The 13184-nt window shown below is 33.5% G+C and overlaps 1 protein-coding gene across 2 annotated transcripts in view; it reads right to left on the bottom strand.

The window, feature by feature from the left end:
- Window positions 1-13184, bottom strand: part of LOC142322455 (protein Wnt-5a-like) — a 485502-nt gene that overhangs the window by 267948 nt on the left and 204370 nt on the right. The gene's annotated exons all lie outside the window — the stretch shown is intronic.

Genomic DNA, 13184 nt, shown 5'->3' with positions numbered 1-13184 from the left:
GGAGAGTGCAGCCCGATTCGTCTGCAACATTCTCAGGACCAAAAAGGGTGACCTGGATAGCCCTGAAAATTAGGCAGCGCCTTCTCAGGCTAGTATAGGAGGACTAGGCCGAAAGTAATGTGTTAAACGGTTCCGGGTCGAGTCCTGGTAGAACCCCTTTCTACCAGGTGGTTTTAGTCGGTAGTCTGCCGATGGTGATTGGATAATACCATCAGTGGGAGCCCAACACTCCGTGCGTAAATGCATTTCTACCTCCCTCCCTCCCTCCCGCCGCAAAAAAAAATTATTATCGCCTATTAACTATTAATAACAACTAATCTTTTCTGACTTTCCTAGCCAAGTGTGGGCGTTTTGATACAATTATCAGTCAGTTTTCACGCACTGCCTACTTTAAATAAAAACGGTTACAATAAAATTAAAATTGGTATATCCGTACTGCTAAACGGAATAATAGAAAACTCAAAAAATCAACAAACTCTGAATAAGTTATCACTGTTTCTAATCGATAATGTCTATTTAAAACAAATTTTCCTAAAAAATGAGCAACGGGAAGCTTGTGTATCAGTAATTCATATTATCAACTGTCTATTTATTACTTATCGTTAATAAATTAATTTCTGTTCTCGTAAGTTATTTAAAAATTATTTTTTTTATTTCATACAAAACCTATAGCAATAATTCTTGCGATTAATAGATATACTTTCTTGTTCAATTTATCAATACTAACATAAAAAAATTAAAAAGTAGTTTTTAAATAACTCTTAAAGACAGCTTAACGTCCGGAAAACTGGTGGTACAAAAACTGTTCGTACTGTTGAGGGCAATGAAAACAAATGCGAACAGGCAGTTAATAGAACATATTTTTGTATTTTTTCTGAGCCTTTAATGTGATGTATAGTCGAATACGATAAAAATTAAAAAAAAAAAGTTTTTTTTAAATAATAAAATTTTCAGAATGAAGTAAAATTACATGTTTAATAGAAAACCAGAAAGTTAAAGAAAAATATAAGGTAAATAAAATCACTCAAATCTTTCGCGTTGTGATGAAGCAAGTTTAGGCTTCGAACTCAAAAATATATCTCGACTATTTTTTTTATACTCTAGTTAATCGGTTGAACGGATAAAAATCATTAGACACAATGACGCTTCACTGAACCATCATTGCTTTCTCTAAGGGTTGAGAACCACAATTAAAAAATTACACGTCAAAAGTTTTGTTTAAATTAGAAGAAAAAAAAAGTAATTTTCTTACATCGTTAGCTGTGAACGATAAAAACTGAATAAAATCAAAACAAATTACACTATATTGACAGATTTACACATTACATCGACCGATATCTCCCCAACGGACATCACTTTTATTCACATACAAGAAATTTTTAAGCCGGTTAGATTAGATTAAACAAATCTTAAGTGTGTTTATAATTAAGGTTCATGTTTATTCATTTTTACTTATGAGCAAGAATGAAATATAAACAAAAGTTTGTATTTATTTTGAAGGAACTAAATTAAATGGTTAAGCGGTTAAGTTGCATCGGAATTTAAACGCTAACTTCGATTTCCGGTTTGACTTTTATAAACTAAGGTATCTGTTGATTACATAACAATCGTTCAGCTAATTATCTCAAGTCTGTAATCATGAACTTACACAACTTATTTTACGTATCTATTAGGTTCGTAATAAAATCAACAGAAAGTTATAGGTAGAAAACTTTAAAATTTTGTAACGTAAAGGTAAACATTTAATTTTCATTTAAGGAAAAAATTATCAAATGAAGGCTGACAACGTCTTACTTGATTTAGAAAGTTTTGACAGTGTTGTAGAAGCTTATTACACCATGGATGATGGAATAATTAGTGCGTTTTTATACTTTAAATTCGAAGAAGCAAGTTATAAAAGTATGTATCTCATAGCTTCATCCAAAATTATTACGACAACTTTTTTTCTTGTTACTAAATATTTCTTATAATTCTATAGTTACTTAACAGGATTAAAAAATTCTGCTTTAGCAGTTCAAAAAATCATTCGATGATAAAATGTTTCAATTTCATTCTCAGGTAGAATCATTACTAATCTCTGGACAATAATTATACAATTTATAATAATTTAATTATTACTGTTAATGCCAAAATGTAAAATTTTTTGGGGTTTTGTTATAAAGCTTCAAAAATCGAAGAAAAACCAAAGTACTCTTTTAATATATTTTTATTTCTTGAGTTAAAAGCCCGTGAAAAAAGATTACTAAATAAATTCGTTTAATTATTTTTCTATTAATTAAAACTATCTAATTTTTCTTAAATAATTAGGTAGTTTTTGGACCTACGGTTTTTTTTTTTTTTGTTATCGATCATTATTTTTTTTCATATAAGTCTTATTTAAGACCGGAATTGCTTTTGTATTAATTTTTAAAATAATTTTATCGGTTTTCATAAACAATTGTAAATTATTTAAAATTATTGCAACAGAGAATAAAGTTCTGTGAACATTGCGTAATAATACATACTACGTAGCTGTTATGGTGAACACAAGCGCCAGCTAATAATTTTCTTGCAAACGTATTCATACGTTTCTTGTGGTTGTATGATCTTTTACGATAAACGAGCATTTTAGAAACATATTTTTTAACCGGCATTGATGATAGTCAATTCGCAAAGAAGTAACGGAGCCATAATGCGAATCAGAAGTTGAATTTCACTACTTTAAGCAATTAATTTCATTTTATTATATTTTTTTCTATTTTTTTTTTTTTTTTGGGACTATTTTGAACAACATGCTGTAGTAATTCCTAAACACAGTTTGTCTTTTTTTTAATGGCTATCCGTTTTTGGAACTGTGCTACTTATTAATTGAACTCAATTGCCAAACTACTACGGTTGTACGAGACGGAGTAACGTACATACGAGTAGATTCGTAAATAATTTTCCTGAGAAATCCATCACAATTTTTTAAAACGATTCACAGTAACGTCACACTCATAAACAGATAAATCTTTTATTCAAGGGCAGATAACTCGTTATGATACCGTATTTATATAATTGAAAGTTTGCAATTTTTTGGACTTATCTGACAGATTTTAATAAATTTACTTTTAAGTTTCTAAATCTGATGATTTCATTACATTAGTGTTCATTGAATCAGTAATATTTTAATTTTATAAAGTCTTTGTAAAGAAATTATTTATTGTTAAGTACTTATTAAAAACAACTTGTTATATTAAAACAAAAAAGTTCAAAATGGAACAATTCTCAATCCAACAATGAAGTGTTTCAAATAAGATTTTAAAAAATAAATAAATCGTTTCTAAGCGTTGAAATACGTGGAAATTTTAGAGATCATCTGCCTTTGACTAAAGTAAAAAAAAAAAAATTGAAAAGCTTATTTAGGTGATTCCTAGGTTACAGCAGATAATCGTGTTTTTCTTTTGTAATTTCTTTAGTAAAAATTAAGTATCTTCTACTAAATTCAAAGCGAAACATATACATTCTTATGAAGGCGCGGGCATCTAGTAATCATAAACAAATTTATTGCAATCAGAGGTTGCTAGTTAATTAAAAGATAAATAAAATTTATTAAAACGAAATTAAAATGTAAAAAATTCTTTATAAATTAATTTTTTTTTAGTAGACAACTTTATACACTCGTATCTACAATAACATTGAGTTATAAAATTGACCTTTATGTTAATCTAGTAACGCAGAATAAAAATATTCTATTAAATAATGAATAGATAGACGACTAACTTTACTCTTACGAAAAACAACTGAAGGAATATTAAAAATAATGTGGATGTATTTTTACTCTTTCATTAAGATTTTTCCTAATCTTTCAAGTCATACGAGCCTAGAAGCTTACATCAAATAATGAATCAATTTCACGTTAAATCTTTAAAAACAAATGGACATAATTTAGTAGTTTTATGTGGAATACATGCATACGGATATACACAATTTGAACGGAAAATATCTAGGTATGGACAAAATTATTTCTTTTCGGAAAGGGGTATTTCTCAAAAGTACTACTCTCGTAAGTATCAGATGCAGTTTAATTCAGTTGGATCCTAAATACATCTCAGAAATGGTCGAACTGAGACTGTATAAGACTACACTTCATTTACACTCATACATATCATCCTCTGAAGTAATACCTGAACGGTAATTTCCGTAGGCTAAACAGGAAAAAGAAAGAAAGAAGGATCCTAAATACAACCGCATCATTATTCAAAGGGGACTAGGCAAGTTTGACGATACAACGGAACGGATCATTACTAGCGGTTACAAGATAGCGCGTATTCCTTTCCCTGTTTAGCCTCCAGGAATTATCATCAGGGATTACTTCAGAGGATGAAGGAGGATGATATATATGAGTGTAAGTGAAGTGCAGTCTTGTACTTTCTCAGGTCGACCGTTTCTGAGATGTGTGGTTAATTGAAATCCAACCACCAAAAACACCGGTATTCACATATCTAATATTCAAATCCGTATAAAAGTAACTGCTTTTACTAGGACTTGAACTCTGCGACAGCGCGTGTCAAGTCCCATCTGCACTATAACCGCTGTAGTCTCTGTCTCAGAGAGGAAATTCTGGCCTTGAGAACGCTCCAGGGACAGGTCGACTGTCTTCGTCTGTGACTGAGAGAAAAAATGTCGCAGTACCAAAAATTCTTGAGATAGAGAAGCGTGTGTCCTATCACCTAATAGAGGTGTCCTTGGGCATTAATACACCAGCATTTCGTGCTATTCTGTGAGATCACCTTCAAGTTATAAAGCTTTGTACCTTCCAGAGCCGCGTAACTTGACCGACGATCAGATGGCACGACGTGTTTCAGGATACCGCGAAATGCTGAAAAAGTTTGAAAATTGGAAATCTCCCTACGTGAACAATACTGTGACAGGTGATAAAACTTTGGTGTACTATTGCGACGATCCGACCAAAGTTCAGAGGAAAGTGTGGGTGTTCGAAGATAAGGAGACTCCCGTAGCCGTTCAAAAATTCAGATCTGTGAAGAAGAGAATGGTGGCCGTATTTTTTAGTGCGAGAGAAGGTTTAGAGCGCAGCTGTGTTGAAAATTCAGACTGTCTTCTGAAAACTGTTCAGTATTTTTCTAAAATTGTTTTTAACAAAACTGTATTTTTTTTCTAAACTGTTGTATATCTTTCTCAAAACAGTTCCCTGAAACTGTTCAGGGAAGTGGTATACCGAGGAACGCCTGCCTATAGGCTCTTCTTCTATCGAAGCTCTCAAGAAGTTGCGCCCAAACCCAAGGACGGACACACAGTTTCTTCATCACGATAACGCTCCGCGCACGATTTCAAAGTTTGCCACGAGTATTCGGCCAGTATTGGAATAAACTGTTGCACCATCCTCCCTACAGTCCTGACCACACTCCGTACGATTTCGCACTGTTCCCCCAGGTGAAGAGCAGACTGAAGGGGAGGCATTTTACCAACTATTTTGACCTCTAAAGGTCTTCGGACGATGAGCGTGTCTAGATGTCTGACGAAACACGGCAGGATTTCTTTTAAAGGCTAATTTCAAAGGATGGGAAAGTATATAATGTGTTGTAGAGATTATTTATCTTAAAAAATAAAATAAAAAATCATTTACAAAGCTTTCGTAGTGTCCTTTAAATAAAAATAGTAAATATAATAAATATTCTTGTATAGTAATATAACAAAAATAGATATTATATAGTAAATAACAAATAGTATATGTTTGTAGAAATTGTTTAATTTTTAACTTTCTGTTTAAGTTAAATTAAATAGATAGATTTTTAATTATCCCTTACTAATAATTAGTTTTACGGAATAATAATTATTTATATAAAATTATAAAGATTTTCATCATTTATTATAGACAGTTTTGCTAATTTTTTTATTTAGGTATAAATTTGAAAAATTTAGTAATGGATATGATATTTGTGGGTTTAATATGCAACTTATAAAATTTAAAAAAATAAGCATGTTTGGCGTCTAGCATGATTTTGGTGAACGTTTTATTACAAATACTACTACCAGATTAGAGTAATATAAATTAATGAATTCACCTGAGCAGTAAGAATTTAACGAAGATATCCTTAGGTTAAATAACGTCCTATAATTCGATACAGAAGAATATATAAGTATGTTTATATATATATATATATATATATATATATATATACATCTTAACTGCTTTTTCTTTTAAATCTTACCGAGCTGTTACGTTAAATTATCTGAGAAGTTTTACGAGCAACCGATATAAAAATTATAATGATATACAATTGTATAAAAATAACGAAACTGTCAATTTTATACTCAGTTGTATTCATAACAGTTTGTTACTAAATTTAAAATCCTATTACGTTAAAAAAAGAAACTTGAGATTTGAGTACAAGCATTATTTACGATGATGAGATAAACTATTTTATTATTAAAAATATGTCAATTATTTGTGCGCGCGCGCGCGTGTGTGACAGGTATGAAGTATTCATATCTTCTTTAAACGAAAGTTTTAAAGTTTAGACTTGTTTAAACGAAGTTTAATAACTTGTTTTAAAAATAATCAAACGAATAAAAAAATTACCCGCTCGATTAGAAAAAAAGATAAAGAATAAAATTAAACGTTACACAATTTATTACACTGAGTACATGCAATGTATTTTGCAAACTATTTTGTAATCATTTTGATTTAAGACTGCCTCATTATAACACAAGATATTTATAACATAGTACTTTTATAAAAAATGCTATGAATGTTTACGATTGTATAAAACCGCTGAGAAAATTCTGAAACAGATGAGATAAAATCGAAACCGGAATCGATTCAAGATTATAAATCGTGATAAGAAGAATGCAAAAACCTATCTAATCGACGCTTGAAATACAACCCGTCGTAATATAAGTCTATTGTATGCTTAATATGAATCATTAAAATGAATAAACCAACCTTCATTAAAACTAAAAGAATACGATCAAAGAAAAAAAATAAAAATTCGAAGATTAATTAGAAAAGTTTACGTAATGCATAAAATTAAAGCTTTTCATTATAATTTAAAAAAAAAAAGTAAAGCGATGAAATAAATGTCCATTTTTATGTATGTCCTACAGATGTTTGCTTCTACAGTTCGACGTGAATTATTCTTTCACCACTCGATTCTTAAAAACCGAGAAAAAATTAAATTTAAAAATTATCTAGAAAAAAAATGATCTTGTATTGTCGCCGAATGGCTTCGACGGTACGTGTTATTTACAAACCTTATGGTAGCTCTGAAAAGGGCCGTTTTTGTCGTTGATTGGTTTAGGTAGCTTGTTGTAGTCACTAACCTTATGGTAGCCCTGAGAAGGGCTGTTGTCATAGAATGGCTTCGACGGATCTTAATTCATAACCTTGTGGTGGCCGTTTTTTGCGTTAGCTCTGAAAAGAGCTGTTGAGTCCGGAAGCTGGTCTCCGGCGAAGTAGGAGAGTTGCGACTCGTCCATTGAATTCAGACCGGACCTTCACTCAGCGGCAGATCCCCACTACAGCGTGACAGTGGTAGCCCCCAGAGACCCGCAGTGTCGGGTCGGCGTCGGTCGTCCTTCGCCGGCGCGGCTGAGGCGGTTCTCCCCGATCGATCCTGCTGATGAGTCCACCTATTGAAGCCTGGCGAACTAGAGCTAGAGCGGGAAAGTAGCGTCCGCGTCCAGCAGCTCCCTCGGCGGCTCACCATGCTGCTCCGGCGGGGATGTTGACATCCGCCGGGAGGTCCTACGTTGAGGAGGCCAGGGAACTTCTTCTTCTTCTTCTTTGTCTTCTCGCTGGTGTTCGACGATTAATTGAAAATTCACTACTGTGCACGCTCTTTTATTGGACCATGAGATTGGTGGGGCCGCAGCGCCATTATGGTGGGAGAACTGCGCGGTCATCTGCGCGGCGGTAGTGATGCTTGTATCAGCGCGAACGTATAGTGTTTGCTAGCTCACATCCGAGTTGCTACCGTTTTCGTCCGCTGATATTAAATTAGGCATATATGTGGTAACAGTATATAGGAGATCGATCAGAAAGGAAATTACACCCCCTCTCAAACACATATGTATAAGACAATTTTGTTTTACTGAACAAAAAACTACATATTTTTATCTATTTTTCGACATAATCACCAAGTTTTTCTAATCACTTCTCATACCTTGTGACAAGTTTTTCAATTCCACTCTCATTAAAATTTCGTCCAATTTTCTTCACCTATTTAAAGACCGCTTCATTCAGTTCATCATCATTAGCGAAACGCTCCCCTCCCAGGTCTCGCATGGGGGGACCAAACAGGGGGTAGTCGCAGGGTGCTAGGTGAGGGCTATAAGGCGGGTAATGTGGCACACTTCTCACATGAATTTTTGCAGTAACTCCTTTGTCACATGAGCGTTGTCGTAAAGAAAAACAACCTCATCGCTCAATCTTCCGGGTCTTCGATCATTAATGACTTAGCGTAATTTTTTTAAAGTCTCACAGAAAGATTTGCCATTAATTGTTGTTCCTCGGGGCACAGGTTCCCTGTAAAGAATTTCATCAGAATCGAAAAAGACTGTCAGTATAATCTTACGAAGATGTTTTCACTTTTGCTGGTGCGGAAAATTTTTGTGTCTCCATTCACGTGATAATCGTTTAGTCTCAGGAGTATAATAAATTTGACACCATTTTGCGATCATGGGGCGTGACATTGCATTCTCATTGTATACCTCAACAATTTGGCGATGAATTTCACAACATTTGTAATTTTTTGCCCACAAAAATCGGACCACTAAACGCACTTCTATGCTGGACGAAACCACTAGAAGACAAACCATATTGACAACTACACTACACAAGCACTGAATGTCGTACAGAATTACTGCTGGGGTAGCATGAAGACAACAACACAACCAGTGCTGCCACCACAAGACATTAATATATCCCTTTTGGTTCAAGAACACGGCAAGGGTGTAACTTATTTTTTGATCCACCTCTCGTTGATACAATCTACGTATATAGATTACACATAGTGTAACACAAATCAAAGCGTGTAGAATCTAATAGCATAATTCATCATGCTGTAATTTATTGAATCGTTTACTAAATCATAATTTAGTAAGAAACAGTTAAGAGGTTTCTATCAATAAAATTTATAATATACAAGGCGAGAGTTCCACTGAGAAAATACAACGTTTCCTGAATAAGTTGGCGAGATCCACTGCAGAGATAGCGGGTTCGCCCGGAACGAAGAAATTTAAGACTACCTAGAATTTACCTTACGTTGGCGAAAAGGTATAATGGTTTTTTTCCAAATTAGAATGAGAACATTCTAGCAATTAATCTCCTAGACAACGGCGGGGATGTCCGGCGACTGAAACGCCTACACGCCTACATGTGCTGTACTTGAAAGAATCTGAGCGACTATTCAGCTTATTTAATATCGCATTGTAACGGGCTTTTTTCTATGCCTCGATGAGGAGCCTAAGCTCATTCCATTTATCTTCATGAGCTTGTTATATTACTAATTATTTGTCATTGTCTGTTGTTTAATAATGTTATAAATGGTTTTTTTTAATTGTTTTTCATTAGATCGTGTAGGTACAAGAGTTCAGGTCTTGTACCTCGGTCTTATTTCGTGCGAGTGTGTTTATATATATATGAACTTTCTATGTACCTATGTATTTTATTTATATCTTTATGTTTAGGTACGTTTTATCGAGGGTTTTCGTTGGAAACCCCTCAACGTGTGCCTTTTCACTTCCTTGTACGAAGTAAAGAAAGTATTGTGATCGCGAAAAATTTAGGATTTCAGATTTCAACGGAAATATCCATTTTGAACATCCCTGAATCCATTTTGACTAGTTTCGGCGTGACGTCTGTACGTATGTATCTCAAAAACGATTAACCCTAGGATGTTGAAATTTTGGGTTTAGGACTACTGTAACATATAGTCGTGCACCTTCCCTTTTGATTGCAATCAACTGCACCAAAAGTATCCAAAAAAAAATTGGATTTTGGGCTTATTCTTAACTGTAGTAATCAGCCCTCATTGAGACCTATTTAACAATATATCATAAGTGGTACTTATTTTCATTTGTTCCAAAGTTATAGCTAAATAAAATTTTAATTGAGAAATATTTTGATCTTACAAGAGGAAGACACATCGGTTCGAATCTCATTTCATCTCCTTTTTTTAACTCTTTTTTTTAAATTTAAATATATTGATTTGTTAATAATTATTAACTTCTGATTGTAAGAATTTATATTTTATTATTTTTAAGATTTTTTGTAAGAATTTATATTTTATATTTTATATTTTATTAGAGGGTATACTGAAATGAAACGACTAGCACTAGATAGGGAACCTTGGAGAGCTGCATCAAACCAGTCAAATAACTGAAGACAAAAAAAAAAAAAAAAAAAGATTGTAAGAAAATTTTACAATAAATAACTTATTATTCAATAATAACAATAAAAAAAAACTATGAAAAAATATTAGAAGTTATTAATGAAATAAAATTTTGTGCTTTTCATTTTAAAAAATTGTGTGTATGTATGAGGAATATCTCTAAAGTAAAGACCGCTGGGAACTTTCTCTCCTTATGGTTGGCGAGGCTGTGTCGTTCATGGCCACGCTAGTAATGCATACAATGCATTTGCACAGTAGTATCTTTGATTACGTATGAGTTACTACGTTATAAAAAAATAGGAAAATCGATGTTGCCGCCGACTATGAAAATACGTGGAGTCATACGTTTTTTAAACCATCAAAACGTTAATCCGGCTGAAATTCATAGGCAGTTGGTAGCTGTGTACGGTGATAATGTAATGAATAAAAGAAAGGTCCGAAAATGGTGTGAAAGGTTTAGAAATAACAGAATTAATTTGCACGATGAATAACGTTGGAGGAGGCCCTCGATAATCGCCGAGCACTTGTTTAAACGCATTGATGATGAAATCAGTAAAGATCGTCGCCCAACGATTTCCGACCTGGCCCTTCTTTTTCTTGATGTTTTAAGAGCTGTTATCGGTCGCATTGTTCGTGACAATTTAGGCTTCAGAAAGGTTTGTGCCGCACATCTTAACGGAACGTCACAAAAAAATCCGAATGGTATCTGCTTTGAAATTTTTGATGGCTACACAGAAAAAGGTGATGAGTTCCTTAATCCAATCGTTACCGGCGATGAAACATGGATTTCGAATTACACGCTAGAGAGAAACGACAGTCATGCGAATGGTGTCATCCTCAATCACCAACCAGACCGACAAAGGTCAAGCCACAGCCATTTCGACGCAAACTGATAGCCACAGTCTTTTGGGATCGATTTGGCATACAGCTGATTGATTTCATGCCACGCGGAACGACTATAAATGCAGAAGCCTACTGCGAAACTCTACGTAAGTTACGGCGCGCCATTCAAAATCGGCGAGATGGGCGGCTGACCGACGGCGTCGCCCTGCTGCACGATAATGCACGTCCACATGTTGCGGGTCCAACAAGTGATTTACTGAGAAAATTGGGATGGGAAATTTACGATCAACCATCATATAGTCTGGACTTAGCTCCCTTCTTATTAACATTTGTTTGGAAATTGGAAGAATTCTTGAGCGGTAAGCAATTCGCGGGTGACGATGAACTTAAAAATGCTGTTAATTAGTGACTAAATGGACTGACGGCAGAAGAGTACGACGAGAGTATATTGAAGTTGGTGTATCGCTACGATAAATGTTTTAATTATGTGGCGATTATATATAAAAGTAGGATAAGGTATGTAGCTTAAGAGAAATAAAAAATATTTATAAAGTTTTCAGAATAAATTTTTTTACAATGAGACGGTCTTTACTTTATAGATAATCTATCGTAATTTAATAGGCGTACAAGGAAGTCATTTGGTGCCCGCATCAGATTTTTTAATACAATTTACCTGTTTCCTTACTCGGAACCGACTTTAAATAAATAATTTGTAAGGAAAAAAAGATTAGTTCTATGAGGTTTGTATACCGTAAATAGAAAAAATAATAGTTAATTTTGTTTCTATTTCAAAAATCGTTGTTTTTTTCTTATCCGTATAATATTATACAAAAAAATTACATAAACTGAATTATATGACGACACTGAATAAAAATACAAAAATACATCGATAAATAAAAATAATGAATGTTTGAAAACGCAAAAACTTATTTTAATTCTCATATAAATAGGGTGACTTACCCGGTGTTTCTTAGATATCAGATCTTACCTATTACCCGAAAGAGAATACGTAATGAAATTCTAAAAACATTTTCCCACGAATATTGTTTCAAATGTTATATTATTAATTCTTGCCACCCCTCCTAAAAAAAAAAATCAAATATATTCCAGCGATTCTTTTTTTTTCATTTTATATAAAACTTTCCTTGCTAAATAATAAATCTTCTGGAAAACTGCGACAAATTTTATTTCATAAGCTGACAGAATCAATGAGGAGGGCCTTCATCCACAAAAGAATTCACTTTCTTATTACGGCTTCTTTCTTACGTTCTTCGATTATTACTGTTGCTGTTTGGTTCCTGTACATGTTAGCAATTGTTCTTCTATCTCTGTATTTGAAACCTAATTTTTTTTTTAAATGCTGAACATTTTATTCCAGTCTACGTTATCGAATGCCTTTTCTAAGTCTATAAATGCCAAGTATGTTGGTTTGTTTTTCTTTAATCTTCCTTCTACTATTAATCTGAGGCCTAAAATTGCTTCCCTTGTCCCTACACTTTTGCCTCTGCTTTCTATGGTATCATTACTATAACACTTTTTTTGAAGTCTGACGGAACTTCCCCTTTTTCATAAATATTACACACCAGCTTGTATAATCTATCAATGGCTTCCTCACCTGCACTGCGCAGTAATTCTACAGGTATTCCGTCTATTCCAGGAGCCTTTCTGCCATTTAAATCGTTTAATGCTCTCTTAAATTCAGATCTCAGTATTGTTCCTCCCATCTCATCGTCCTCAACTTCTTCTTCTTCCTCTATAACACCATTTTCTAATTCATTTCCTCCGTATAACTCTTCAATATATTCCACCCATCTATCGACTTTACCTTTCGTATTACATATTGGTGTACCATCTTCGTTGGAATATGAAACATAATGGTGTTAACATAATCATAATGTTTCATGATGTAAACATAATGTTGAATAAACAGATTCGAGCAGAAGAAAAATTAATTTAGAATAGAATTAT

Source organism: Lycorma delicatula, chromosome 3, assembly GCF_047948215.1.
Source record: "Lycorma delicatula isolate Av1 chromosome 3, ASM4794821v1, whole genome shotgun sequence".
Lineage (NCBI taxonomy): Eukaryota > Metazoa > Arthropoda > Insecta > Hemiptera > Fulgoridae > Lycorma > Lycorma delicatula.
This window is presented reverse-complemented; position numbering and strand designations above follow the sequence as displayed.